General features: G+C 42.8%; 1 protein-coding gene across 4 annotated transcripts in view; it reads right to left on the bottom strand.

The window, feature by feature from the left end:
- raph1a (Ras association (RalGDS/AF-6) and pleckstrin homology domains 1a) overlaps nt 1-25038 on the bottom strand; it is a 122753-nt gene that overhangs the window by 30179 nt on the left and 67536 nt on the right. For 2 of the 4 annotated variants that reach the window (XM_063499655.1, XM_063499658.1), the window contains exon 2: nt 12714-12774. The exons of 1 other annotated variant lie outside the window; for it this stretch is intronic. The gene's annotated coding sequence lies outside the window, so the exon portion shown is untranslated. Of the gene's footprint in view, nt 1-12713; nt 12775-14273; nt 14396-25038 lie in introns of all 4 variants that reach the window. One more of the 4 variants, XM_063499656.1, reaches the window with a different exon arrangement.

Genomic DNA, 25038 nt, shown 5'->3' with positions numbered 1-25038 from the left:
GCAGCACGACTGGGTTTCATCGACTACATAATATACTCAGTGTGGCGAGTCTGAAAAGAATCTTTGTGTGGAAGAGACGAGGCCTAAACTCCATATTGGATGTCGATGATCTTTGGTCCTTCTGGCAGCACTGCATTAAAAACATGATTCAATCATAGACTCATTGGATGGGCTCAGACCTCCAGACATCTGTGAACACAGGTCATCGTGCAGGTCAAATGTCTGTCATACAAAGAAGAACCTGATCCAGAAATCCTTTTATCAGGGCCAATGCTTGTTTAAGGTGGACCAAAGAAAAGCAGAAAACTGTTCTGAGGTCAGACAAATCAAAATGTAAAATTCTTTTCAGAAAAGAATGCCGTGTCCTCCGGACTAAAGAGGAGCGGGACCGTCGGGATTGTCATCAGCCTCAGGTCTGATGGTACGGGGGTGCATCAGTGCCTATGGAGTTGGCAGCTGGTGCATCTGCAAAGGCGCCATCAGTAGATTTTAGAGCTACACATGCTCAGACAACATTTTATGCAGGGAAGCTCATGAATATTTCAGCAAGATAAACTTCAAACTACATCTACAGGCTGCTTTGCAACCCGCTGCCACCCTAACTGCTGTGCAGCTGTTCTCCCCACCTCTGGCTTTCTATGTATGCATGCAGGAGTCACTCTCTCCCTACATTACACTTCTAAGACCAGCCACAGCAGGGCAGAAGGCCACAGAAAAGATCAATACAAGCAAACATAAAGCGCCTTGAGACGACTGTTGTAAATTGAATATCAATGCGAAGGAAGATAGTCTTATTTTGACTGTAGTGATCTTGACTCTGTTTGCTGTTTCTAACATCACACTGAAGGTAAATGAAAGCAAATGATCATAGTTGATATTACACACTATTCTTTCCTTTTCCAGTACATATGAAAAAACTGTCTTTTGGTAAAGATTATTTCTGATAAAAATGTGGATTTATCAAGTGAAGCTGCACATACAGCTTATCGAGTTGTACTTTACAGTGACAGTATTGTAGGCCTCATATAAGCAGCTCCTCCTCCACTCTGTCACCTCGCCCTGGCTCCTCCAGCTCTCCACCCAGACAACCCCACAGTGTTGCCCAGGGCACAGTATGCTATTCCTGGAGCGCTGCTTACTCGTCACCGCTCTGCCCCCTTTATGGAGATATATAGCCAACCAACACACACACACACACACACGGATATGAGGAGCGCTGCTACAATTAGATCCCTGTGGTTAGCAAGGTCTGTCATTTAGACAAGTGTGTGTGTGTGTGTGTGGGGGGGGGGGGGGGGTTGGGGACTGCTGAGGGACCACCAGAGGAGCGCTGTGAAAGCTCTCACAGCTGCACTCTTCTACAACAGTCTGCTGTTTCCATGCAGCCAAAGGTTTGACACGGTCCAATTTACAAAGAGGAAAATTCTCAGGTCTGACTCAGCTTTCAGCTTATCTGATGCTCTGACATTTGCTCACTGCACCACATATTTTAAATGAAGGAAGAAGACATAAGACCACACTGTCACACAACGCTGTTGCCGTACATTGAAACTGTCAGGATAGTTTTAAGGATGAATCATCAGGTATTTCTGCACAAAGAGTTCATTCGTCTAAAAATAAGCCTGGGATCAATATCAAAAGTCTTAAATGTGATATTACTTTGGAAGCAAGACAATTATTTTTCTCTGACACTCAAAAACTGAAGATATGGTGACCAGGTTGCTAAGGGCAGAAACAGTCTGCTACACATGAAATGTGCAAATCTGATAAAAACAGCAGCTCAGCCAAGCCAAAGTGTAGCAGGTGCAGGGAGTTAACCTTTGTCTGATGGCATCAGGGCAGTGGATCCACGTCCCAGTTCCAGCAGCAGGTTGGATTCACACTAATTAGAATATTAGTTACAAAGATAACAGGCAGACTGTCACCGTGCTTCATGTTCACAATGCTTGTAGAGAACAGTTGCAGCCCTAATGTGCAAAGCACTTATTTGACCACCATGTGTATCTGCCTCTCTCCCCAGAGTCTCCAAATTCATCCTGGGATCAGCGGACACGAGCAGGTTCCTGCTGGATGAACTGTTAGCTTAGCTTCAAATCAGGAGCAGCAGGCTGAGGAGCTGTGTCAGGCTACTGGACGCCCACTATGGCTCGTTCTGGCAGTACCGTTTGTAAAAAGCAAAAGGAAACCACTGAATAAATACATATATGAATAAAAATAATAATAAAGAAATGGTCACCAGAGGGTTCGTGTGAAAACAGGCCTGAATCTGTGTCACCCACACAGGTCAACGGCGTCGTTGCCATTCCTGCTCATGCTGTCTTCATTACTCTGTGGCTCTTTTCCTGTGTCGGCTGATAGAAACAAATAAAAAGCTGATATTTTTCCCCTTGAGTATTTCGGTGGCAAACATATTTGTTCCTCAAGTTTCTCACTCCAGAAATGTGCTGACATTTCTCATGCTTGATCCTATGACTCTTTATCCTGAGGCACTGATCATTATTCTCTCACAGATTAATTCAGTCTGAACTGTGATGGAAACACTTGACGTGTGGTTCGCATGAGGTGGATGTCAGGTAAGGCCGTAGGGTCTCAGAGGGGCTTGCAGGCGTAGCCTGGGTTTATCTCGCTCACTCGTTTTCAGTTCATTTTGTACATTTTAGTCATCGTTGCTTCGGTTCTTGCTTCTGACCAGTTGTTAGCCAGTGAGTCAGCAGATTCACAGTGACATCAGAAAATCTGGCTTTAAAATCACCAAAATCAAAACACATCACCAGTGTCCTGCTGTGCACCAGTACAGTAGGAGACTGGGACTGATTTAAAACAGCAAACAGCTGGTCCCTTTACTTTTTTAAAATATCTGTCATCACATCATGAAGGAGGTATGACTGCACAGCATGGCTACATGTAAACAGATGAGAGAGCATGATGTTACCGTCCAGCTCAGCTGCACACTCTCCACCCTCCTGCATCAGCATGCTGTCAAATGCACCTTCAGGTGGAGTCTTAAAAACAGCTCTGTGTCAAACAGCTGAGACAGCAACTCATTGTGATGGGCTGTAATTTGGCAGTGTGTGTGTGTGTGTGTGTGTGTGTGTCCAAAGTAAACAGTAATTACTCTGCTGCTGTAGCCACACTCCTCCTGTGTGTCACAATGAAACCATGCAATCATCCTCCCTTCCTTCATTCTTCCTACCCCCCTTCTTCATTTCCCTCCCTCGTTTATTGTCCCCCTCCTCCCTCGCTCCCCCATCCTCTCCCACTTGTCTGTTACAGTTTACTCAGAGGGAGTGAGACAGTGTTTCTCGATATCCTGTAGAGACGACAGCGCCCTCACATGTGCAGGACGTCGCTACGTTGCGCTGTTGCATGATGCATGCACAGCTCAGCATGTAGGCAGGTGTCTAAGCACACTGGTGCTGAGAACGCTGCTCACCCTGGGTTGTCTCTAACGGGCTCGGGAGGAACTGTGCCCGTTCGTATTATAATTGTACTCACGGAGAGTTGCTATTTCAAAGCTAACGCTAGCTAGAGTCCACTAGTCTGTATCAACTTTCTGGCTCTCAGCACAACGCAGTCCAACAAAGTGTCTTCATGAAGACAGAAAACAAAAAGCTGCATCAGATCATTCAGCATATTAGCGAGCTGAGGTCAGCCATGTTGGGTTTGCGTTCAGCGCTGAATTCTACTGCACGTCTTTGGCCGCAATAAAACTGACATTTTTTATTTTTTGGACATTTAGACGAAAGATGCTGTGACATGAGCACAGACAGGACGACGACCTCCGAGAGCTTTTATCTTGTTTCCAGCAAACTCCAACAACGCTCCCTGTAACCAGCTGGCAAACACTACAAATCATTACAGACGGGAGGGGGCCTAAACCTCTCCCTCAGGTGGCAGAGCAGGTCAGCCACTAACCAGAAGGTTGGTGGTTCGATCCCAGGCTGCTCCAGGTTGCATGCCAAATATCCTTGGGCAAGATACTAACCCCATGTTTGCCTACTGGTGGTGGTCAGAGGGCCCGGTGGCGCCAGTGTCCGGCAGCCTCGCCTCTGTCAGTGCGCCCCAGGGCAGCTGTGGCTACAATGTAGCTTGCCATCACCAGTGTGTGAATGTGTGTGTGAATGGGTGAATGACTGAATGTAGTGTGAAGCGCTTTGGGGTCCTTAGGGACTAAGTAAAGCGCTATACAAATGCAGGCCATTTACAAGTGGAGAACGACACAAAGTGAGAAGAGATAAGCGGAAATGAGGCAAGGAGGAAGGAGACAAGGAAATGAGTGAAGAGGAGGTGAGTAAACTGGGAAATGACAAAAGACAAAATCCGTGGAGAGGAAACTGAAAGTGATACAAGGAGAAAAAGAAATGAAATCAAGAGACAGAGGGGAAAAAGGTTCCAGTCCTTCATGACTTCACCAACATCTGCTGTCTTAGTGCCCTTGAGCAAAATGCTGCATCTGTACTGGCCAGTTCCAACTGTGGCAGCGCAACAACTGGTCTGCTGCCATAACAGAGCAACAAGAGAAAAGCCTTTACAGACCCCTCCAGCTCAAGTGCATTCAATGTGGCTCGTTCCCACGGCTCTATATCAGGACATCAAACACACACACACACACACACACACACACACACACACACACACACACACACACACACACAGAAAGGACGGTATTTTTAGGCCTGCTTGTTGGGTTTGTTGGGTTTTTGTGAAGCGAAGCTATAAATCAGGTCCAGAGAAAAGCAGCGGTGAGTAAATCCGGGTGGGACTCGTTTCTCTGTGGTGCTCGTTGATGGTGCACTCACACTAAAAGGCTCCCTCAACAGCTTCAAACGCACAGCGCTGTCTAATTACCACACTTACAAGCACCGTTTACTTTTTCAATGAGATATTTCAGTCAGGGCTGGGCCGGTCAAGAGAAGATGCACATCTGAATCTGCGGTCCCCGGACCTCCAGCGGTCCGCGAGTCATAGATTGTGCATCATCCAGGGTTGAGCTAATGGACAAATATTTTAATCAAGCAATGCCAAAACCAAACCAGCTAAAATTAGAAACAGTTACCTCGAGTTTAGCTTCTATCAGAACGACGATTGAAGAGTTTTATCAGCGGGGCGGGGGTCCTGGGAAAGTCTTTATCCCCAGTAAGGGGTCCCTGGCCCCTAACAGTTTGAGAGCCCCTGGGCTAGGGTAGCTTAAATAGTTCACCCTATACAAGAGCTTCCAGTCTGATGGGTTTGATCATGGACAAATACAAACTGTATTACTAAAATCTAGAGTCAAAGCTGATTTAAACAGAGGTGATGCTTCCGTCTCTGCTATCGTGGAATTCCACCTCAGATTTAAATCCAGGATCTTTGAGCAGATTTGTTTGAGTCATGTTTTGCGGGATGTCTCTTCCTTACTTACTCTCTTAACTTTGCCTCTAACATTTTTGCCAAAGCGGATCGTGCTGACGATGAAAATCAGTGTGAATGATTTTACACTGTAAAGTGTTTCACACTGAACTCGATGTGGAAAATGACCCAAACACCAGGGAGCGTAATTAGCCCACACTGTGTGTGTGTGTGTGTGTGTGTGTGTGTGTGTGTGTGTGTGTGTGTGTCAAACAGAGGCCTGAATGCTGCCAAGTCTAACACTGATTCTGTAGTGAGGCTCTCCCACAATGCTGCCTTCATATGACAGACGTGTATACTGGGAGTCTCCCAGTTTGTCTAACATGGAAATCAGCCATGTTTCAGCTGTGAGGTTACTGAACTGATCCAAGAGCCGAAGGAAACAATCATTACAAATGTCTCCAAAATTCTAAATTAGACAGCAAAAACAAGTATAATGACAAGTGTGTGTTTAAGTGGTCGTCAGTAGGGATCACCACGGGAACCACAGTTTACAGTTAATATTACACAACCTGGTAAAGCTTCTATACTTACTACATACTGAGCTCTTCATGTATTAATAACATGCTGTCTGTAACCAACAGCATGCAAACAAACAGGTGTCATTAGCATCATTTACTACAGTGAACGTTAAATACCGAGGCATCGGGCACAGCTGTGAGTCAGACTGACGCGAGCCAGGCTTCCTGTGATTCCCACACTCTTTCACCCCAGAGTGTGGGGAAGGATGCTTTCTGTTTACTTTGGTTCTATGTGCATCGTTGTGATGGTGACTAGGTGCCAGAATCGTCTGCAGCTCTGCAGCACAGGAAGCACACACAGAGTCATTAGTTCACAACACTCGAGCAGCCCGGTGAGGCGACATGAATGATGATCAGCCTCGTTCTCCTTTCAAAAACACCCTCACAGCTCGGAGTTTAGGTCATTTTAAAACTCTACCATGACAACATGTAAACAAATATCTAATCAACGAACATGGCAGCAGCTCAGGCATCGTTGTTGGTGTCAGATGGTCTGAGATTTCCCCACTCAAGCACCTGTGGGGTTTACAGTGAACGGCAGGTCCCTCATTAGCACCACAGGGCAGAGGAGAATTGGTAGATAGCTCTGAGCTAAAAGGAAGTAACTTTAACACTCACTATGACCAAAGTATGAAGAAGAGCATCTCTGAATGCGCAGCACGTCGAGACCACACTCTTGTCAACCAAAATAGCTAAAAATTCACAGACTCACCAAAACTGGACAACAGAAGTTTGAAAATGTTTGCTGGTGTGATGGGTCTGAATTTCTGCCGTGACATTTGTCCAGTAGGATCAGCATGGATTCATCCTGTCCATGCTGCTGGTGTGGGGGATATTGTTGATGGCCACGTCCACCCACAGACACAGACGGTGTTTTTCCATCGATCCAGCTAACATTATTAGATAAGACGTTTTCGTTGCTATGCAGATGACGCCAGCTGCTATCTGGATGAGGCCAAGGGGTCGCCACAGCTCGGCATGCTTGGTTTCTGACACAACCCCATAAGGGAATCAATGGCTGTGTCCCAATTCAGAGGAAGGATGCTTCAATGCCATATTTGGATGCAATGACGTCACAGCGACGCGACGAAGGCTGTCCGAATTCAAAGAGTACTCAGTAGCTGTGTCCCAAAACGTCGGCTGCATCCTCCGGAGGCCGCATTTGAAGGCCGATTACGTCACAGCCAGGCGACGAAGGCAGTCCCAATTCGTCGACTCCTTCAAATGCGGCCGACAAATTCGTCCTTCATTTCCCCGAATTTGAAGGATGGGTCCAGTGTATCCTTCGTGTCCTACTATATCCCAGGATTCATTGCGGGTCATACAGGAGATTTGTTTCTGATAACGATGGTTGTTGAAGTGGGAGAGGAAAACACTCTCAAATGTAAGTATATGAAAATCTGGTTGTACAAAAGTTAAATTGTTATAGCGGTCGTGTTGTTAAGCTTTGGGCATCTACATAGACATGTTTCTTTTATTTAAATAACCGTAAACCAGCTTGTCCCGCGGTTTTTCATGTATTGCCGCTTACATACAGCTAATTTAGATTTTTTCGAATTGGTGATATGTTGTGGGGAACAAAGACCAAACGGCTTAATTTATTAAAACGAGGAGAAAACGATCACCTCTTCACTAGGGTGAAGAATTGGGCCGCTACGGCGTGGAGGTACAAGAATAAATCAATGTACACATCATATTCATATGAGTGCGGTCCTATTAACCTTCATGCTGTACAGCAGCGGTCCCTTTTTTTGCGCCACAGACCGGTTTATGTCAGACACGGAGCGGCCTTTAAGGTGTGGCGGATAAATACAGCCACATAAAATGATCCGACCAAGACAAAAACTGTGGTATTTTGTAAATATATTAATAAACATGAATGTACTGTGTAATTGTGTAACTTTATTAGCAGCGTCCTCCTGAAAATGTGCCAAATTGACAGTAACATCCTCCTCTCTGCCGCTTAATGCTCTCTGGTCGCTATGGTAACACGTAAATATTTCTTTCAAAATAAGACACAACTACAACTAGGGAAAGACCCAGGGAAACAGAGTTAACGATAAAAACCCTGAAAACCATACATTTCACACCGGAGTCTCAACTCTCGTGGCCCGGTACCAATCGACTCACGGACCGGCCCGGGTGTTGGGGACTGCTGCTGTACAGGAGACACGGCACTAGATGGATTGACAATGGTCCACAGCAATCAGAACGCACAACACAATGTGCTGTAAAAAAAAAAAAAAAAAAAAAAAAAAAAAAAAAAGCGAAACAGCGAGTCCGCGAAAGGTGAACCGCGTTATAGCGAGGGACCACTGTACAATAATTTCCAGTAGCACTGCTGATATATGAAATGGTGAGTTTTGAGGTTGTCTTCAAACAAGTGCATTGAACCAGAAAAAGGTGCTTGAAGGATTAAGAATGTAAGAAGTAATGACTATTTTATATTTATGTAAAAACCTTTATGCAGAAAAGTAGCAAAGAAACAAAAACATAACACATGGACACTTTTGGCCATGAACAAGCGGAAGAGGTGATTTTATTTAACAAACCCAGAGTGTTAAAAACACTTAGAACCATGTTTATTTCTCAGCAGCATCAACAGTAACAAAAACGCAATTTAGTTTTTGCTGTCAAAGTCGATTTAACTGAAGTTACGTGTTTCCGGTTACTGTGGCGGTCGCAATATGGTGCTCCCCAGTGGCTGCAGCCAGGTGCTCTTGGTTATGTTGGATACTCAATAAAGTTTCTATGGAGAAAAAAAGGGGGCTGTCCACAGCCGCTCACTTCCTGACTACCCGTCCGTCTAAGGACACTACCTATGTAGGTAGTGCTCATAAGGACACTACCTATGTAGGTAGTGTCCTTATGAGCATCCTTCCCCTGAATTCGGACACACATGTGTCTCCAGCTGCAATCGAACAAGCAACCTTAGCCTTGCCAAGCGAATACGTTCACCTCTACACCAGTGGCACCCCAGGTTCCTGCTTTCAGTGTAACTTCTGCTCGCCTCTTGGACAGGTCTCCCATCTCAACCAGACTCTGACCTGAATAAATACAAACTGAGTTAAAAATGTTAGAAACAATAAAAATAGCTGGGGGTGTGAGCAGGTTTGATCAGGGTGTATTTGTAGGTTAAACCAAATGACTAATATGTAGGATTTTTTTAAACAATGAAATTACTTTTTTATTTCAGTTTCAGCAGGAGAGGCCATCAGGGGGACGTTCTGTCACCGATGTTACACTTGACAAATTTATTCACCTCATTCAGCCATCTTTAACTTTGTTACATCATCACCAGCTCAAACAGGATGGAGGAAATTACCCTGAAAGACCAAAAAGGCCATCCTGCACTTCCTGTGCTTTGTAAAAAGGTCACTAATAATATAACACACATTGTTTGCTTCTCTTAGCAACGTACAAAAGGCAACAGCAGATTACATCAGCAGATTTCACGTAAATACAGTCTGAAAGTTTCGAGAGTGTAATTTCTGCACAGCGAAGGTTTAGCTCATATCACACAGGAAGAAGAATGGTGGGAGGCAGAGGAAGCAGAGGACGAGCGGGGGGGGGCCGCCTGCTGATCCAGCACAATGATATCACTTCCCCCGAGACCCGCAGCAGGCATTACATCATTTCCTTTCTGTTTCCCTGCTTCGTATCGACACCTGCTTCTGTTTCTCAAGGAAGGGAGATGAGATGAATCCAGAGACAGAGTGGGAGGTGGAGAGAGAACGAGTGCTGTGCTGCTGCAGCCTTTCCTGCTGGCTTACACTGCTTATCACAGCCAGTGACTCTACTACATGTTACTGAGTGGCCACTGTGTCTGCAGGTGTCGTGCTGGAGGACAAACCCTGTGTCACAGAAACAGAGACGAGCAAATGGATACATGTACGCATGTATGTGGTGGAAATGATGGTGAGTGTCTATCCGAACCTCAAGACCCAGCAGATCCCCATCAGCTGCAGCCATGTAACATGATACTGCACACACACACACACACACACACACACACACACACACACACACACACACACACACACGCACAAAGAACAACAGTTCTATTTTTGCTCCCATAGAAACAAACAGGAGGCAGCAGGAAGTTGATTCTATTGTACGACTGAATGGAGTAAGTGGAGAGCTGGTGTGGCACACTCACTGAGTAATTCCCCTGCACACAAGCAGGCTGAAAGCTGAGGTGAGAATACCGGGACAGGCACAGTGACGCTACAACAACATGACTAACAAAGACAACCCCGACGCTGCAAAGACACAAAGCTGTGTTCCTTGTAGTTTATTGTTTTTAGCTTAAAGAAGTCACAACAGGACGAAAACATGAAAAAACAACAACGTTTACTCTTGCATAGAGACCGTATGTGGAGAGAAGTTTGTATGTCAGACACCACATAGTGAGACAAGCTTTATAATTACACTTGTTATATTTAGGATGCTGTAGGGTCTTCAGCCTCACAGCAATAAATGCTGCTGTGCTCTGATGAACCTGTATTCAGCTGAATATTATACAGTTAAATGTTGTGTTGGGTGCTGTTCCCACATCTCTGCTATTCTACCTTTGAGTTTTCTGAATATTTGTGGTTTGAAAAACAAAAAAGGAAAGAGGAAAATTTAAAAATCCACCTTTAGTTACAGCATTCACAAGACTTCCTAACAACTTGACCTCTGACGTTGACTTTGAGATTCAAACTCGTCCAAGATTTTTATTAGTTATGGAGTGACTTTAAAAATCCTGCGTGCATATGAACGGTGCCTTGTAGAAGATGACATGCAGGGCTTTGCTAACGTTTGATCATGTGATCAGTCACAGATTCCTGATGTAAACAGTCATCACATGGGCACCAGTGTGGTGTCATATGTTCTCACAGAGCACACAGATGTAACGTGTCCTCTTCTCTGTCCTGTTGTGGTTTGTATGTAACGTATATGTGCATATACTCCCAGTGCATTTGGATTCATACTTTACATATCCTAGTTCAAATCTATATTAAAAAGAATTTAAATAAACACTGGGTCGTTTCACTATTGATCTAACTTCACTCATGTTCTATGTATTTTGACCTTTCCATAAGGAGGGACACAAACCACTCCCTCACAACCACACACTGGTATATATGACACTTTGATATGTCACCAGTGTGGTACATGTGGTGTCTTGTGTGCAGCTGTGGGTTCATTTAAACTTGTGTGAAACTAAAGATATCAGAGCAGCAGCCTCATCCACATACTGAACACGCTGTGTGATCTCAGGGCTCCTAAACCACACACGCACGCACACGCACACGCACACACACACACACACACACACACACACACACACACACACACACTGCTCATTACAGCATTCATTTTTGAGTGGCACAATAAACTGTTACATCCAGTAACACATTGTGCTGAGAACCAAGGAAAAGAGAATTAAACTCTTTTTGTGACGCGAGGTAACAAAGGCCACCCAAACACACGAGGTATCCATGGAAAGCCCAGGATGTCCTCTGTTTAGTACATTAGAGACATTTTGTCAAAAGCAGGCTACAAATCCTAAAGCATTTAAAACGTTCAACACTGTATTTCATAACCCTTATTTACACATGTGTAATGACCATAAAGTTGAATCCTAATCTGAAACCATCGGCACAAGCTAACTGGCACATATGAAGCAGCAACATTGATGCTAGCTGTGCTTCAGATGCCAGAGAAACTTAATAAAGTCAAAGCTCAAGTCACATCTGGCCCCGCCCCTCTCTGAGCCTGGTTCTGTCAGGCTCAGGTTCCCACTGTCACCAAAGTGCTTGCTCATAGGGGGTCATATGATTGTTGGGTTTTTCTCTGCATGTATTACTGTAGGGTCTACTGTACAATATAAAGCACCTTGAGGTGACTGTTGTTGTGATTTGGCGCTGTATTAATAAATCTGAATTGAATATATCAACTGAATTTCTACTATTTATTATATTTATACTGAACCCCTGCAGGCTGTTGATTAAAATGTAAAGACTTGTGGCTCATGCTCTAGGAAGGAGTTCACACTGAGCACAGATTTATACCAGCAGCACTCAGAACCAGCTGTGGGTAAAGGCTGGAGCCACAGAGCTGTTCAGTTTTCCACAGAGCTCACAGTGGACCAACAACAATACAAGAAGCCCAAGAGTAAATGATAAATGGATGGACTGATTCTTATATAGCGCTTTTCCACTCTCCCGGAATACTCAAAGCAGGGGTGGGACTGCTTTTCCCTTTTTTATTTTGGAAACCACGACAGAACTTTGCACCATCTGTTGGGCGCCACCCACTTACCCTTACACAAATTTTAAGATCAACTATAAGACTGCAGTTCATAAACTTTTGGACATGTATGTGACAGAAGTAGAGAGGAGAAATACTTTATTTACTTATGTCTGGGAATTAAATAAATACATGAATAATAATAATAATGCTACTTTTGGCTGCTCACTTATTCACGAGGGGCTGCAAGCAAGAGCTTTTTGTCCTTCCTGATGAAACCCCCGAAGGATCTGAACTGGAGCTGGTGTAAATGTGTGAACCAGCAGGCAGAGGTGAGTCTGTCTCTGCTGATGTGATGCTGATGGCTGCAGAGGACGGTCGGGATCACCATGAACCATGTGCCTGCAGCCTGTTGTAGCAGCTCTTCTGTTTGTTTTTATTTTTTCTAGAAATAATTTTCTAAATCACTTTTCTTAACAGCTGTGTAAAGTGAACCCATTCAAACAAGTCAGCACATAAATGTGTCAGTGCGATTTAAAGGGCTCAAAGTGCTTGAAGGCCAATTACCTTTGGTCTGCTAACAGCTCAGTCCAGCTGGAGCGCAGCACACAGTGATGATTCAATCAGCCTGCAGACACAGACAGAAAAGGCATCAAGTACAAGAGCAGACTTCCTTCAGATGGACAGAGACTCACATGCAGTGTTGTTGAAAGCACGCTGGTCCTCTCACAGCTGGTTGTTCGTATGTGGGACCTGCTTACAGGCTAAATGTGGTGCAGGAGGAGAGCAGTGTCTCCCTCTGTAGTCCTACAGAGAAGACCTTTGGCTTAGAGGGAGTCCGACCAGCTCCGCTACATGTGACACACACACACACACACACACACACACACACACACACACACACACACACACACGCACACACACACACAGTGGCTGTCTACACACCAGATATGTTGTCAGCAGGTGGCACTAGTGTGTGCATCTACCGTGCTGAGTGTAGCCTGTGTGTGACCTAAAAATAACTGACAGGCCCCAACATTTAAAGACGCTGCTGAAGCTCTGTCCACGCTCTGGTCTCCATCTGTGCGTAGCTGCTGAATCAGCGACACTGCATCACTGCGGCTCATCCGGTCAGACCCAATCATGCTGTGATCACTTCAGGCCTCACACACAAACACAACGTGTGAAACTATGTGTGTGTTCTCAGATTCGCACTGCTCACCTGTCACATGGATATGTGTGTGTGTGTGTGTGTGTCCACAAACTGAGTGGACAAATGTATAAAAACGTCAACACTTCACCGAACAAAGTCACACTAATGCTGTGATCTTCCTTGTATAAGATCATTAGCAGCTCTCATGTGATCAGTAGCTGGAAGCTGAAGCAACAAAGAGGCTGTTGTTGGAATGAACAAAGAGTAACACAGTGCTCACGGGCACATCAGCGGCATTCAACCCAGCAACTGTTCACTGGAAAGCTTACATGTGGAGCGCGTCTTATTTTAGGACCAGTGCTGTTGGCACAGTTACTAACAAAACAGCTCATAAACATGAATAAACAGTAAGTTTAAAATCAGCCACGCCTTCTATAGTTTAGTGTTTGTCACATTTGGAAAGTTCTAGCTTGTTTATTAACCTCATTAATCTCAGGCTCATGTGTTCATGTCAGCTGTAAGCTTTTACATTTGGTTATGACAAATAAGCAAAAATCCATAAAACTGAGCAGATGCTGAGCTAAACCTGCTGCTCACCCCAGATGGGTTACTGGTGACCAGGTAAATGTTAAGAGGTTAATACCTTCCCACTGCCGTAGGATAACTTAACTCTGATGACTCTGATGACTCTGTGATGTTACGTCCTTATCGATGATGACATGTAATGCTAACTGTACGCTATGAATGAGGAGGAGCCCTTTACTAACGCTACAATGTTTCCCCATCAACAGTGTTACATGACTCAGAGGTGTACATCCTCCACCAGTCACATCGACCTAGAGACCAGTTAGCCAGCAAATAGTTACCACTGGTCACTAGTAAACATGTGTGTTGCCTGACCGGTTGTCAAGTATTGACTGTTGCAAGCTGCTCGCAGTTTGTAGGTGAAACTGACTGAAAAGAGGTCTACTAACCAAAGTACACCAAACACCTCCTCACAGCTGCTTCGGTCACCAGCAGATTATGGTCGTCTACTTTACTTCTCGAGTGCTCGCAGACGAGTCGGCATCTTCCATCTCATCTACAGGTCAGTAACCTAGCAACGAAGCAATCACAAGGTTGTTTTTGGAGCACAACAGTCACAGCAAGTCGATCAGAAGTCGAGACAACTTTTATCCTAGATTCAAACACTTCTCTCCGGATGAGAAGGATCTCTTCCAGGAGGAAAATGCGCCTGCTCAAATGTTTTGATGAGCATGAAAAGCATGTTTATAATATCCTATAGCAAGCACCAAGTGTTGGACAGTGCTCTCTGCAACCATCCTCAAAACACCAGCTGAGGTCATATCGTTTGGAAAAAGGTGTTCCACACTTCAACATGTTGTCAAGCTGTTCTGGACACACAAAGACATTTTTAGTCTTTCATTTTCCATCTGTGTGCTGAGAAGAATGGGAGTATGTGACAGACGCAGTAAGTGTACTGACAGAGTGGAGTAACTCGGTCAGTCTCACAACGTGGGGAATATAACAAAGGTTGAGGCCAAATCATCCCCGTTCTGTTATTCTGCCAGCATAAGAGTCACTCAACAGTGAGTGAATCAGTACTCAGTCATTTAGCCACGTTTGTTATACTGGGGGACATCTAACAGGAAGTTTTACCTAGTTTTTTAAAGCTATATGACATTGTAGATAATACACTCCAACATGAAATGTAATCCACTGTGTAAACCCATGGCAGTGATGTACAGTACACTGGTGTGGGACTGTTTAAACTATTCAACAAATTAAACAGAAGAGTTCACAGTCTGGATGACCTCTGGGTTTCGTGTACTCTTCCTTAAAGTGGTTAACCTCAGCTGCACTCCCATGTTTGTGCCATATCACTTGGCATTTATATCTTTCAGGAATTAAAAACTGATGTGTCATTTAAAATAGTTCCCCATCCTGCTGTGTTGCAATCGGAAAGCATTAGAAATTATTAGCCAATAACAGTGTTTCCAAACAGCTAGTGGTTGAACAAGTCTGGAACATGGACATCTCTAAAGAGTCCTTCTTTGTGATGCTCTGCCAGGCCGTTACTCCAGCTGATTTCAATAGTTTGTGGGGTTTTTCCACTCAGCTCAGCAGGGTTGGACTCATTCTGTTTACTCATTTATTTATTCTTTGGCTTGAATAGTTTTTCATACATGTCACATTTCCATCGTCAAACACCAGTCATCCATTTCCACCAACAGCCGTACATTGTCTCCACCATGTTTGGCAGATGAACAGATCCTGAGACCTTCTTTGGTGTCCACAGAATCTCTTCCACAGATGTAAAGTATACGTTGGCTTGGCATTCCTGCCCTCACTGTGATTCGTCTGTTACGTCACGTTTTTCAGCCTCATGACGACCTCCCTTACGTACGTGGACCTCACACTGAGACTGCCCATAAAGACGTACCACCTGAACATCAGTCATATAAATATCTTGTTCTACTCCCACAAGTACAAAGCAGAATATGTACCTGACATTTTCTGTTGGGGACTTCAAAACACTGACAGTGCTGTGCAGAGGCAAAGGTTAAACAACACTGTGTTACCTCCCCAACCTATGGCCATGAAGGGATTGCTAATATGTTTGTAATATTAAAGTTCTGCTTCTCCTCACCGGCAGATTGGTTATTCCCGGCTGCCAAACGGGCCCCATTAAAAAGTCTTATGAAACAACATGGGCAGAGACAGAGGCTTTAAGCTCTCGCACTGGAAACAATGGCGCTACCATTCTGTTACTTCAGTCATAATAAGACTTTTTATTATAAATCTTATTATTTTAAGAGTTTGATGTTATGAATACAGACTAGAGCAGAGAGGACCTGAAACACTCCTATGCTCTAATGCAGGACTTCATCCTCCAGTCTTCCTCAAACAGGACTGAGGCTCCACCCACTGGATTCTGATGATGCAGCATGTTTGTACGTGACCTATTAGTGAGTCATATGAATTCAAAATAACAACGCTATTATTAGTGATGCTGCAGAGTTGCTGCTGCAGGTTCAGGAGTTTTGTGGTAGCTGGGACGACCGTCTCATGGTTAGGATACATCAGTACAGCTGATCTGACTTTGTTGAGTTTGGAAGGATGTCAAACACACACTGAGGTACAAATACAAGCATAAAACACAGAATTACAGCAGACAGAGTTGAAATCCCAGAGGTCAGCTTAGACCCAGCAGCTGCCAGGCTGCTAATGCTCTCAGAGATTGTGACATGTGTTTGAATACTAAACTGATTACATTAATCTTGCAGTGTACTTTGACATTGTGTTGAATGTGGAAATCTTTCTGCTGTTTTCAAGTTTAAATGTGTGTGTGAAGAAGAAAAATGGACATTTAAAAAAGTTTAATCTCATTTATAAGGAAAACTGCCACTGTTAGGGCGACAGCCGCTAGTTGAAGTATTTCTTTGTACATGTGAAGAAGGTGAGATATGATTTGATCCTCTCCTGCTGACACACCTGTAAATGCTGCTTTCTCCTTGTAACCAGCTCCCTGACGTCCTGCGTCTGCCTCCTCCTCTCACTGTTAGTGCTTTTGTGGAGCATGTGATATTGATGTTTGACATAAAACAATCACTTCATAATTCTAAAATATCATCAAGCCACCTGTTAGTCCAAGCAGTCGGAGCAGTTCTGAGACACTGTGACAAAGGCACAGACGGACGGACAATAGCAGTCTACCAGAGCTAAACAAATGTTCACTCTGACTCCACATCTAATCATTTCATGCAGTTCAGATCTGGCAGTGAAATGCATGACTTATAAATTCCTCACAAAAAGAACGGGATAAAAGTATTCCAAGAAAATAAGAGCAAAGCTAATACAAACACATTGTGCGGGTCGACAGCTCATTTCCACAGCTCATCGTGTGCCGTTCATCAGAAAATCCCTGAAAGCACACAAACTCTAACGCTATTTGGAAAGAGTGCAAGTTTTAACTAGTCCAGCTGTGGAAGTTAGACTTAGACTGAATTCATTAGGCTGAGGCCTTTATGATTAAAAGCTCTGAATCACAAGGACCTGCAAGGACCTAAGATGTGTCATTAGACAGTGAGGCTCTATGTCAATGCTGGCATGCCTTCCACAAAGACACTGTACTACACACTTCAAAGAAGTCAAACACAATGACAGTTGACGTGTGGCGCGTGCAGCTGTCGGTGTCCAACCAAGAATAATCCCTGCTTTGGGTTTAGGGACTCGGTGGTGTCAGTGAGCATCCTCGTAGCTATAAAAACACCAGTGTGCGTGTGACATGTTCGAAAGTGAGAAGCTTGAGGCAGGGGCTGGTAGAAACCCCCAACACACCTATTTAGAGCACCGCGGCACCCGTCAGCACTGTTCAGTCCACAGCAGCTGCAGGAGTCTACTGTCCCACGCTGTCAGGAGAACCCGGCCAGGCACACAGAATAAAATGCTTTAAGAATAAAGACATCAGCAGATATACACAGGATTATTATTAGACGTTCCTACATGCATCCTTTTATACCGACTACTGAGCTGGCACACAGACGAGCGCGCAGACGAGCATGCAGACGAGCATGCAGAAGAGCGCGCAGACGAGCATGCAGAAGAGCGCGCAGACGAGCGCGCAGAAGAGCACGCAGATGAGCACGCAGACGAGCACGCAGAAGAGCGCGCAGAAAAGCGCGCAGACGAGCGCGCAGAAGAGCACGCAGAAGAGCGCGCAGACGAGCACACACGCCCTAGGGTTAAATCTGCAGCGTGCCATTTTTTTCCTTAAATTGTTATTCGGAAGGGTACGCGCTGCCAGAGGGCACATCCAATCAGACAGAATGAAACTGGAAACGTTCAAACTAAACTGAACTTCACATAAACATGGATGAAAAATCATTTTGTCACTGGATTAAAATGATACACATGGATTTACTTTTCTGATTTTCTAACTGCTGTTTCAAAATATCACGATTCCTGGAAGTAAGCTGACACCTGCACTGCAGGAAACCCTGTTCACATGTCAGCGTATTATTTCCTCTACATCCAACATGGCTGCTGACACAGCAAACACAGTATTTCCTCAGTGCCACAGTGTCATTTCTCCACTGGTGACCATCGGCACAAGCGCAGCACTCGCTGGTTCAAGCGTGGAAAATGAAAGCATCTGTTGCTCTATTTTAGCTAGCTGTCATATTCCAGCGGGCACTTTCTTAACTAGAATATGTGTCGGCACAGTTTGAATGAGGACAGAAAAGTTTGTCCCAAGTCACAGTTTTCACTCACGTATGCGGTAACCCCCTCTGCATGGAGGACAGAGCCAGTGGCACCTTTAACAATGCCACCTCAGTGTACATCCAGGCACTGCAATCTGAAGGCCGGCTGCTGATTGTGACAGCCTGCTGGAGCCGAGCTGAACGGCAAACACAAGCCTGCTTAGGTTTTAGGTTCACCAACATAGCACTGTTCAAAAGCTCATACAGTGATGCTGCAGTGGTCACACTGCAGAACTGTCAGGAAGATTCACAGCACTCGCCTATGCTGCAAACACAGAGTCAACACCTTCTCGGGCACTTAATGCAACGTCACTGAGCTACTGGGTTAAACTGCTGCTAGGAGGAAGAAGAGCAAAGAAGGAGGTCAGCAAACCTGCCTGGGCGGACTGCATTCCTAACGCTTACACTACCACAACTGGAAGAAAGGATTTGAACTGCTCATGTTTGACCTTTGAAAATCAGAAGATTGATTTTATTTCTTTGCAGTCAGAGATCGAATGAAAGCAGCTGCAGCGACTAACTGGTTGCCAAGAGACTGAGGCTACGTCCACACTAATGCGTTTTCAAACGAAGACGCATCGTTTTCTCCCCATTTTGGCCTCCCGTCCACACTGAAACGGCGTTTTCCTCAAGGAAAAACGCAGCGTTTTGAAAACGCTCTCGAAAACGAAGACATTTCAGAACGGAGCTGCTGTCGCAGTGTGGACACTCAAAAACACAGACTTTCTAAAAGGATGACGCATTTTAGTCATGTGATGCAGTCATGTGACCAATTAAACAAAGATAGCGGAGGGCATTACACAGCAGTTGTTTTGATTGCTCTCAATTTTGACAGCCCTAAAAAAGATTAATATCAGTTTGTACATGCTCCAGAGAGCTTTTCTTCAAATTCTTTAATTCTCACTCGCTTTTGCGCAGGACTGGAATGTAAGCGCTTCTGGCCGTTTCAATGTGGACGCACAACTCTGTGACAACGACTGAAAACGCTAGTGTGGACGCGGAGCGTTCTCAGACAAAAACGCGGTTTTTAAATCTCTCCGGGCTAGTGTGGACGTAGCCTGAGCAGGCGACACCCATAACCTCGGGGCACAACTTTCAAACCCACGGCGACTGCCCGGTGGTGCCATCTGCCACACAATCACAGTCCGACTCAGACTAACTGCAATCACTCTGTAAATAACTGCTATCTAACTTACAGACACACAGACTGCCATCAGATCGCAGTCAGTACACTGCAAATTATCTGGTGCTTGCCATGATTTAAAATCTTATTTTTAGACAGGCCAGATAATTTGCCTTGTTTTAAAAATGATTTACTTGTTTCTAAGTCTGGATTTTAGATAATAAACTTAAATCGAGAATAACCATATAATTGTGTCTATATTAGTACAGAAATCCAGAAATGGGAAGAATAACTCTTAAAATAGCCTACATTAGGTCTCTCACCAGATGTCTCTCAAAAAATCACTTGTTTCAAGATGAAGTGACAAACTCAATTTACTTGATTTAGGAAATTCACACAAGGCATCTGTTGAAAATATGATTTATTCAAAATCATGTCTGACTTCAAATTTGTACATATAAGGGAAAAAAATTAACCACAATTTATGATACAAATCACATTTCAAAGACAGCTGTTTGTCCCAGCATGCCAGCATTATGTGGTACAACATTGACATTGGTTTAGGGAACATTTAATGACTGTCAACTGATATCATCACAAACTACACTAAGCCAATACTTGGTGCAACCCTAATCTTAAGGGTGATTTCTATGGGAAATAATATCAGAAAGACTGTATTTTATTGGCACAAACACACTGTCCCTAAAACTAATAGAAAAGTATGAAGTATAATCAATGAGCTCATGGGCTAATTCTGTAGCTTGAGCAACAATGGGCACAGTTACTTCATATGCCAATAAGTCTTCATTTAAATTCAAAGTTTCATAGCGTTGGTACTCAAAAGCAATAAAAGATGAGTCAATCAAAAAGATATCCTTTATCAGTCCAAACACAGGGAAAGTGCCATCCACATCTGCAATAATCATGGACTTCCAAGTAATGTATTTATTGCCATTTAGAACATACCATTTCACTGAGGCAACAGACTGCATGACATCTATTCCAAAAAATTCTTTAATTTTTTTCCTAACATATTCATTATTTTTAACAGCTGATACTGGCCCGGATTCCTTTTCTTTTGCAAAAATAGGATGTTCAGTGCCTATTTCATTTTGACAACACTCAAGAAATTGATTGTGGTTTGCTAGGGATTTACAAACATTTTTAAAATTTAACTTAGAAGCCCACTGTTTAAAATAGGAGTGCTTTGCCTCAAAGCGCATGCACATACTCCTTATTAAAGGTCCAAGGGATAAGATTTGACTGGGAAGATGCAACATATAATGTTGCTTAGGTATTATATTGGCTTCGGGAAAAAGTTGCTTGAACTGATACAGGTGTTCTTCAATCATACTTCTCAGTTGCAATACAGTTTCTAAAGAAATAATGGGAGCAAGAACTATTTGAACTATCATAATTAACTTTCTAATAAATACAACATACTCACTCTCCACACCATACAAAAGAAAAAGTAATATTTTTAAAAGAATTAGCATCTGTCCACAAGACTGTTTCAATTTGTTGTCGTTAGCCGCTAAAGTGCCAAAGCTAATAGGACATGGTTTATCCCGTATTTCAAGAGGTGAGTAAGGAAAATTTTGAATGTCTGAATTAAACTTGTCTAATTCCAATTGCGCTGAGAGAATTAGGTGTTTTAATACAAATTTAACTTCCATTGATGCAACACCTTCAAAAATAACATGCATTATGTCCTGGGGAGTTTGTTTGATCAGGTCAAATGCAGGAACATCAACTAGTCTGCTTCTTCTATTAATTCCATAAGTAGTTTTGAGGGACGCTTTCAATAAATCTGTGCTTGCTTTATCTATTTCAAAACACTGCCTGATATGTTTCTCCAGGGTTCTTTGAACAAACTTCTTCTCCTCAAAAACACTTTGCATATCATCAAAGTTGCATTCACAGTGTCTACATTTGCTATAAGCAAAACCAATCCCTTCTTTAAAGCCAGCAATCTCATGCTGGGCTAGCGTGTCTCCGCAAATGGCTATAACAGCACCAAACAATTCAATTTCACCATTTGACATTTCAATCCTTACACCATTGTAAAGCAGTGACAGATCTTGAAGTATTCTTTTCAGTACAACATCAATACCCCACTGAGAAATGTCATTTGCTTTAGCAATAGCAAGAAGCCGTATTGCAGCTAACTTTGACCTAAATTTTGGATCAATATTTCCTAAAGTATAATAAAACATGACCAATTTGTTTGCAGAAGCATGGGACCCTAAGGGGCTACATATTTCAATTTCATCTGTGTACAGTATTAATTGCAATGCATTTGGCCTCTGAGAAAACAAGGGGTGAGATGTAAAGAGGGACCCGTCTCTAAAACCATAGAAGAATCCCTCTCTGCTTCTTTGTGGTGCAGTGTTCAACATGGTAAAGATTCTCTCATTAGTCATTAACTGCTTTAGACTTTCAATTAATGGTACATAGTAAAAACTTTTGTTCCTTATGGACATGACCCTTGAAAGACCTTGCTTTACCCAACATATCTTCTGGGATACTACTACTTCCTCTGCGTTGACTGGACAGAACATTTCCCCTATGGCTCTGCTCTGTCCATATGCAATGGTGGAGAAAGGATCCATGAATTTATCAAATGTAGCCAAAGCCTCATCTTGAAGCTGAGTGATTCCCTCGGCATGATCTTCAAACACTGTCTTCAATCTTTCCTTGAGCGTATCCAAAAGAACAGCCTGATATTGTTGCACTCCTGAGATGATATGTTTGACCGTTCTCTGTGAAAACATTTGAAACAAAAGTAACTTATTCTGCATTTATATAAAAAAAAATTCTGAATGCCATTATGAACAACTAAGACATTGATTGCCTTATGTAAGACTATAACATACCTGTGATAAGTGGCACTGTTCTTGAACACTGATAGCAAAAGCTGCAGCAGATCTGGTAATATCGTGTCTGGTAAAGGATGTTGTAGTAACAGCTTCTTCCTTTAGAGCAGAAAAACAAAGTTACTCCAAACTCCTGGCCAATTATAGAAATTCTTACATAACAGGTATAATGAGTTACACCTAATGATTGGTCCATTAAAAAACAAAGTGCATGACAGTGATTAGTGTTACAGTTGTGAATATTCAATATAATATAAGATAATATAATATTCATTCTTTGGAATAAAGAAAAAAGAAATGGAAAAGAAATCAAAGACAAAGAAATAATAAAAAAGGGGTTGTCCATTATTTTGATGAGACTAGGGATTGGATTCATGAGAACGAGATTTTATCTTTTTAAATAATGAATTTTTGTTCGCACTTAGATATTAGTTTCTTTACATGTTTGTTGTATTTATTAAATTATTTATGTATTTTTAAATCACATAATTTAGATTTGCACTTAGAATTTATGTTAGTATTAGTATATGGATATATTTTATTGTATGCATTTATTAATTTATTTAATTTTCAAGAAAATCATTCTTATCCATGTTTTGGCAATATTTCTGGCCAACAGATTTTTTTTACAGTGCTTCCAAACACTCTGTGTCTTACCTGAAACTGTATTCACCACTTATAATTCCTACGAGATACCCAAATTGCTGCCACATTGAACGATTTAAACGCGCTGAGAGTGTCTTTGATGCAAACTTCATCAGGAGACATGCCAGCCGCAGAGTGTGTGCCTGCTCCGGCTGCAGCATAGCCTTTACTATTTACACTGAACTGCTATTCTGTTTATTTATTTTTAATTTCATTCTGGTGATTTAAAATCCAACCATAGTGGAAATCGCTTGTAACAGTTTGAAGAGCAATATCTAGCGGTATAATATCGCGAGATCTCGTTAAATTTCTCTTGATTAAAAATGGAGAAAAGGATTAAAAGTAATATAGGACCAAATACCAGGAGTTAGACATGGCTAAATTTGTCATCAGAAGCCACACTACATTTTATTTAGTTTAACACTTACCGTGATCGGGCTGTCAACAACCTGAGGCTCCTGCACTTCAGGCAAAGATCCACCAGTTGATATTTCCACGGTGCTGGTTGTTGTTGTAGTACTACAGTTGGCAAAGACTGAAACACCAAAATTTTCCGATCCTAAAGAGTGGGATGTTGGGGGGATCCTCCATCCTCTTGGTGGGCTTCCATTCGTCAAATACAGAGGGTGCGTCCGTTTAATGTGGCGAAAGAATGAGTTAAAAACTCTGAAATCTTGTTCACAGCCATCTATTCCACAGTAAACCCAAAAATCCTGCCTTCGACCATGAGCTGCATTTATGTGGCTAAGGAGCACCTTCAGAGTTAAAGAAACAAAGATAAAACAGATCACACATCTCCAGAGCGCCATGGTGAACTGTTTTCCCGCTGTAGAAATGCAGCTTTACCGCTCTCCACTGAAGGCCACAGATGAGAGTGTGGGACCATGGGAAAGGTAGGCAATTTTAAAAATATATGTATCCTTAATTACCCAATTTTTCAGGTTTAAATTACATCAGTTATATTTATTTTTAGGCAATAAGTGTTTAAGACTGAATTTATATTTTTATTTTATTTTTTTACTTAAAAAAAATTAAATATAAATAATTTTCGCATGCGCATTCTCAGTTCCTGTCGTGACGTTACTTTCACGCGGGACAAAATCTTTTCCCCTGCTTTGTTAACCGTCAGGACCGTTACGAAGATCAAAATTATTTATTTAAACAAAGCGAACAGTAATTTAAGGTTGGTAACATTAAGTTGATTTGAAAAATACTATGGTACAACGGTGTTATTGAGATAAAGTCGTGTTTTGTGAGGGCTGCTAGTTAGCAATCTAGCTAATGTGCTAACTTTAGCTAAATGATCTTATTTAAGCCGTAGGATATTTCCAGGTACTGTGAGTGGAGGCTTTGGAACCGAACCAGAGAACTGCTGTCACGGCATGGACAAGTTTGACGATGCCATACTGTCTGTGTTGCAGGGTAAGTCTTATTTTTCAGTTATTTTGGTATGTTAGCTAAGCAGCCTTAGCATCTGTTAGCATCGTTTCTGAAACTTGGAGCTAGGATTGTACTCTACTCTGAACTTTATCCACATTATAGCCTTGAGCTGTTTTTGCCAAAATAGACTTGGAACATCATTCTTGAAGACAGCCAAAAATAGTTTTATTGCATTGCCAAATATTTGATAAAATTTTATTGTATTGTATTCTAGTTAACACATGTTTAAAGTTTGACATTTTATCCTGTTATTATTACTTATTGCTAAAATACATTTATTGACAAAAAATGACCTCAATATGTAATAAGCCACGCCCAGGAAAAGAGAAATAAATATCACTTTTAAAGTTGTTTTTCTCTTTTACAGCTGCGAATATTGATGAGGAAGCTT

This window comes from Pelmatolapia mariae, linkage group LG16_19 (genome assembly GCF_036321145.2).
Source record: "Pelmatolapia mariae isolate MD_Pm_ZW linkage group LG16_19, Pm_UMD_F_2, whole genome shotgun sequence".
Classification (NCBI taxonomy): domain Eukaryota; kingdom Metazoa; phylum Chordata; class Actinopteri; order Cichliformes; family Cichlidae; genus Pelmatolapia; species Pelmatolapia mariae.
This window is presented reverse-complemented; position numbering and strand designations above follow the sequence as displayed.